A 7,343-nucleotide genomic window follows, 5' to 3' on the forward strand; every position below is an offset into this window, starting at 1 on the left:
CAGGTTCCTATAGTTTTTTTTTCTTTTTATTAGGTCCTTATACTTTTACCTTTTTTTTAGTTAGGTCCTTGTATTTATTTTTCTTTTAATTAAGTCCTTATAATTTCACTAAATTTTTAATCAGGTCCATGTAGTTTTAATTTTTATTTATTAATTAAATAAAAGCTTAATTAAATAGATTAATACTGAAATATAAAATTAATAATTAAATTAAATTAATAATTATGTAATAAAAAAGTAATAGAATTAATTAATTCAGGAAAAATTTTTAGAACAATTAATTTTTTTGCTGAAAAAATTAAAATCATTATAATAATTCAATATCTTTAGAATATTATTGTTTATAAACTAATATTAAATAATATATACTATTTTATGTTTATATAATAGTACTATTAGAATTTATAAAATAAAGAATAAAAAATTCAGGGACTTAATTAAAAATAAGGTGAACTTATAAGGACTTGATAAAAAGAAAAATAAATATAAGGACCTAATTAAAAACAAGTGAAAGTATAAGGACCTGATAAAAAGAAAAAAAACTATAAAGACCTTATTCAAAATTAGTTGAAACTATAAGGAGCTGTGGATTAATTATCCCTATTTTTTATTTTGACAATTTTTTATATTTAAGTTTTATTAAAATAAGTGAAGAAATATTTTAAAAAATAAAAATAATATAAATACTACTCCCTCTGTTTCTTATTATAAGAGATGAATAACTGAATTATGTTGATAAAAAAAACAGTTAAAATTAGTTAAGAACAATCAATGTGTAAAATGTATAATTTTTTTCCAAAAGGCCCTCATTAATAAGGAGAGAGAGTATGAGAGAGAACAATGGTAAATTATTCAAAGAAAAAGAAGTAGGAAGGAGAGAGAGTGTGAGTTGGAGACAATAAATATGGATAAAATAGGAAATCAACACAAAACAATAGAGACAACTTTTAAGTGTCTCTTATATATAGGAACATGCCATAAGCATCAAATGTCTCTTATAATAAATAACGGAGTGAGTAATATTATTAATTAGTGGTGGAAGCTTTGGCGTGCTTCATGGAGTTAACTTGCTTGCTTTGAGCCACAAACATAAAAGAGTCTTCTTTACCAACAGCTATTGAGTCGAACAGAAGGAACTAGTCTTTTATAGCGTGATAAACTAAAATTTGAATTTCTGTTAGGAGAAATACCTGTATTTAGTATCCAATATTGTCTCGAATATGATTGTTTTCAATAAAAAATACTTATGTCTAAAAAAAAAAGACCTATGAGAGATAACAACGAAGAAGCAATTCAAGTTATTACGTGAACCAATCCCTCACACTGTTGTTGGTTTGAAGCCTGTTGAGAAGTAGCTATGATAATACGCCTTACTAAAAAGTTGTGGGCAAGAAAGATCGCTTGTAGGTTTTAGGGTGAAGATAAAAGAAGGACTTGGTGGCATTATTAGGAGTTGTACAGTTCTCATTTTATTGGCTACCGTGAATAGCATATTAAGAATATTTGCTTAAAATTGTTATAACGTTAAATTTGGGGTAAACTTACTTCGTATAAATAATTAAATAATATATATAGGAGTTGTTTTTTATGACCATACAAATTTTTCTGTTTTATACTCCTCCGGTCCTAAATGTAAGACCCTTATATACACTAGTATAAGGGTTTTACATTTAGGATCAGAGGAGTATTATATGTACACCTTTGAATTTATTTATTTATTTATTTATAGAATTACTTGAACACTTCTACGTAATCAAAAAATTTAGCTGGATTCGGAGGATTATTTCTCAAAGAGTGTAGTAGATGAGATTCTATTTATCTGCCTCAAATCACGAATTCCAATTAAGTCCATCAACAAAGAAATCAATTCGAAGATATATGCCAATAGCCAGATGGGTCTTAATGGAGTAATCCATAAAATTTTATCATTATCGTCAACAAACATTAATCCTAATAGAGCAAGTTGTGGCCATATGGAATTTTGAATTTAAGTCCTATGCAAAAGGTGTTTGTGGACAAGTGCGTGAATACTTTTAACATCAACATAATCCTTCTGCAAATTTAGCTAGATTCAGATAATTAGTTCTGAAAGAGTAAGCAAAGTTCTATTATTCATTTGACTCTTGTTTATTTCCAATACCAATTAAATCCATGAACAAGGTAAATTACTAAAGAAATATTTGTCAGTCGCCAAGTACAAATTTTAGGGATAATTAATATACAAATCCTTATAATTTTAACCAGTTTTTAATCAAGTCCCTATAATTTTTTTCCTTTTATTAAGTCCTTATAATTTCATATGTTTTTAATCAGGTCCTTATAATTTTTTTCTTTTTATTAGGTCCTTATTTTTTTATCTTATTTTTAATTAGGTCCTTGTAGTTTTTTTTTTAATATATAAATAATAATATTCTATAAATAATAAATTATTATAATAATCTTATGTTAATATCCTTTTAAATTTTTAGTTAAACATATGTTATTTATTTTCAATTCTAATTTTTATAATTATAAAATTCAAATTATAATAATAAAATTTTCTAAAATTAGAATACAATTATAAATAATTTATAGTTAAGTATAATTGATTATTATGATTAATTATTAATTATTAAATGATTATATCAATTACTTTGTCCAATTATATAATTATTAATTTAAAAATAAAATTAATTTTAAAGAATAAATTTAATAAATAATTTTTTTAAAACTACAAAGGACTTAATTTAAAAATAAGTAAAAGTATATTGACCTGATAAAAAGAAAAAAAAGAGGGGCCTAAATAAAAACATGTGAAAGTAAAAGAATCTAATAAAAAGAAAATTTTTTTATAAAAACTTGATTAAAAATCAAAAGAAACTATAAGGATCGGGAGATTAAGTATCCCTAAATTTCAATGAAAACATTTATATAACTTAATCATTATCACTAATAGACACTGGTCTTAGTAAAGGATGCTATGAATTTTAACATGAAATCTCACGTTCAAGATCATGTACATGCAAAAGATGTTTTTGAAAAAATTACTTTCAATTAAACTTGACAGTAGTTAGTTTTGATTAAACAGTATTAGATATATGATTATTAATGTAAAGAAGAAAGGAAACTAAGCCCAAAATTCAAGCCTGATTTTCATTCAATATTTCAGTTATCAACTTCATAAAAGTGTCACTTCACCCCATGGCATAAATGTAATAAACGCTAAGGCCTTGGGCGTGATAAGATTGAAGATCCTTGAAATGTTTTTTTTTTTTTTTTTATAGGGGGGCAAAAAAGATAAACTGTGTAAGGCAAGGAATGATTGATACTCCAAGACTAATAATAATGATGCTAACCCAACCTGACCCTATCCTCTATGTTCTTGATTTTTGTTAAGGAAAAAATCTACAAACTTGCATGGAAATTTTTTATTGTTTTATGGGCAAATATAATTTTACAACAACTTATATAAAATTATATTTTATTTTGTTAACATAAAACATGTTATTATATAAATTATATCAAAAGAATTCAAGAATGATTTTTCTGGGGGGGGAAAAAAAGACCCAATCAACTTTGCAAGCTAATCTATGGCAAAGTATAAATAACAGTGACCTTGTTGGTTTGGGCAAATTTCTTCAAGTTCAAACAATTCAGGTAGAACCCAGTAGCCAATTCGAGCCGGGGGGGGGGGGGGGGGAGGTATGGGCCAATAAAAGCCCATCCTAAAAAAGGGATCAATTTGGGCCAACAAGCTAGACCTAATGCATTGGACAATAGCACATCAGACGACAAAAATTTACAAATAAATCAGCAAGATTAGGCATAGCAAAAAGAATTAGTCCCTCATAATGTAATGTATTAAGGTTTGAATTTTTACTGAGAGAGGTATCCACATTTAGTGTTTGACAATACCTTAAACAAGATTGCTTTTAATATGAGAATACATGTATCTGGCTAAAAAAAAAAAGAAAACACAAATTTACAGATGGAACAATAAGCTAGTGTAGTACAAAATCGACTAGCCAAATGAAACTACATGTGACAGAGAAAGACAAAACTCTAAAACAAATATTCAACTAAAATAAATAATAAAAAAATCTATATAATCTTAGTTGGGTTAAAGTAAACTTTTAAAGTCAGCATGTTGATGCGAAAGAAAGGAAAAAAATAGTTAGTTAAGATGAAGTCATCAACTAACTTATCACGAGGACCTAGTCAGTTAACTTGAATCTTCAAGCAGATTAATTTAAGTCTCAGTCAAGCAGGGAATGACCAAATTAATTATACACATGTCCTTCACGGCCAAAAAACCAAAAAAAGCCAAAGAATTAGCTTAATAAGAAAACGTTTAGTTTAAAGCCCGAACAACGAGTCACTCCTTTCGATCCTTATCAAGGTACTTCCTAATAGAGATGAATGGCTCTTGTTATAAGTCACTATACCAATATTGATTGAATTTTTCAATATTACTCTTATTTAAAATAATTAACAATGAGAGAGAATATAATACTACCTCTGGTCCTTAATATAAGACCTTGTTTAACTTTTATTTTGATTCTAAATATAAGATCCCAATCCATTTTATTTTTCATATTTATGCATTTTTTTTCAAAATAGTCCTTCTAATAATAATATTCTAATCAATACACTTGATTAGTAAGGATATTTTAGGAAAAACAACACATATTTATTACAAATAACTAATTTAACTTCTTTTCTTAATCTCCTCGAATTAGTCAACTAGTTCTTATAAATAAGACCAAAGGTAGTATAAATTTGAAACTTTTTTCGTTTATATATAGGTGAAGTTAGAAATTCGTTTCATTTTTAGACAAAATTAGTCATTTAATCACCTCTCTTTAGTTCTTGTGAGATGGTTTATAATAGGAAGCAGAGGAACTGCATTTTTAGGTTATAGGTTAACCCACTATGGTTTAGAGTTTAGAGTTTAGACTTTAGAGGCTTAATAACTCCGCTCATTTAATTTTCTCTATTTTGGCAAGGGATTTGCTGGATGATTTACATAATAAGTTAGCATATTTAATTCATAAAAAATAATAAAATTAGATTAGGCAGAAAAGGGACAGATGTATGCATCTTTACCCTCACAAGGAGAGAGACTGTTTCTGAGATTTGAACATGTGACCTCTCAGTCACATGTGAGCAACCTTACTGACGGTTACTTCAAGGCTTACTCACACACACACACACACACACATGATTTTTTTGGCCAACTATATATATGATTCAAATGAAAAAAAAAAGAATTATAAATATATTCGCACCTCCCTTTAGCTATTTTCAAACTCATCAATTCCACTGCTGAATTTTGTAAACATTGTTTGATAATTAACTAAAGCGTGCCGGCCCATTATTCTATATATGATTCAAATGGCCAATCAAATCAAAGGATTTTAAATATATTGCCTACTACATTTTATAAATGTGTTGGATACCTGTTGCCAAAAAATCTTGTTGGATATCAAGGTCTTGTTAATCTAGATTAAGTTTGATCCAACAAAATTTAGATTGAGATATGGACTTGGCAGTAGATACTGTAAATAAACTCAATAATATCAAATTCTTCCGAAATGATTTACTAAACTGTCAGAGGGATAATAGGCACATGATATAGATCTCACTATCATGTATTCATCTGATCCTTTTTATAAGATAAAGATAGAGAGAAGTGTTTTTTATCTTATTTATAACTCAAATCATTACATTTTTATGTAAATGTGCAATTATATTAATCATTTATTAATATTGGGAAAGAATCACTACAGTATAAGATATATATATTAAATAGAGATAAAGTTAAAAAATTATTAAATGCTTAAGACAATGTTAATGAGATTTAAGTCTCTTCTTATTTCTAGTAAAACATATTATAACTACTTTATAAATAGGATCAGAAAAATATATTTAAAGCACGGTCCATTATTATGGGTATCATTTTTCTCTTCATTTCGAAGATCATTAAGAGTGATACTGTATTAAACCCAAAAGTCTCTGGCTAATTCAGACCCTAGTTGATACTTTAATTATCTGTTTAATTCGTTCCATTCACACATTGAAGTAGAAAAAGTAGGTTTAAGGAGGAGGAAGTGGAAAAGGAGAGATTATAAATATAATCTCCTTACTTATCTAAGAGCCAATTACACACATACATATGTATATGTACACTAAACACATATATACATACATAATCATCAATAATAAAATATAATATCACTAACTTTTAAATTAATGGGTCACAAGGTGCACTGTCTTTTCAAATGGGTTTATCAATAGCCAAATCTATCTGATTATTTAATTTAATCCCATGACCTAATTTGTACCGTCGTGGGCATTAATAAATTAGCATCTTCAAGCAAGAGTGAGTGGGTTATTATTATAGGGATTAGTCAGTGTTAATTCATATAATTAAAATTTAGTTATGGAAAAACAAGATAAACCATACTTGAAATTAGATTAAAAAAGTTAAGTTTTCAACCTAATTTCATAACTATACAAGGTCCGAAAAAAAGAAGCCTAATTTCATAACTATAGAGAGCAAGAAACTAGCTAGGTTTGAAACATTTTGAAATTCTTATATGGATAATATTTATTTCAAAATTGCTTACTTTGTATGTACGTACGTATTTATTCAAATGATATTTAAATATTTCAAATATAGTTTAATAGTTTTCAATAGTCATTTCAACATAACTACTATTACTATTCATTCCCGTATGGCAAATATACAGTAGGTTATGAAATATTTTCTAACTATTTTCCTGATAAAATTTATTGATGGGGGGTATTTTTTGTTCACTTCAATGAAAAAATTATTTCCTATGAAAGAACTAATTGATTCTTTTTTGAAATTTATAAAATTCACAACATCTTCAAAAATAATCAAAGGTGTTACAAAGTATTATAATGTCACTTTTCCCTCTAAATGGACCTCAAATATATATTGGAGCGGGTCAAGTACCAGATTGTCCCCTCAAGTGAATGTTATAATTGATAAATTAATTAATATCAATACTGATATTAATGATTTATATTAGTATTAACCATCAGCATCAATTAAATTGAGAATCCTAATTTTTGTCCTGAATACTTACTAGATCCTAAAAGGTGGCCATTTCCAATGATAATTAACGGGCGAAACTACCTAATTTTTAGGTGTGAATGTGGCAATGGGATTAGGAGTATACAACAAATAAAAAAAAAATACAACAAATTTCCAATGATATGAAATCCGACAAGTGGAATATTAATATTAACATTCAATATATATATTTATTCTCTGTAATTCTTAATATAAGAGCTAGTTGAAGAGTTAGATTTGGTTTTAAATATAATATTTCACT

Source organism: Neltuma alba, unplaced genomic scaffold, assembly GCF_004799145.2.
Source record: "Neltuma alba isolate B1F8T4 unplaced genomic scaffold, ASM479914v2 tig00006207_pilon, whole genome shotgun sequence".
Lineage (NCBI taxonomy): Eukaryota > Viridiplantae > Streptophyta > Magnoliopsida > Fabales > Fabaceae > Neltuma > Neltuma alba.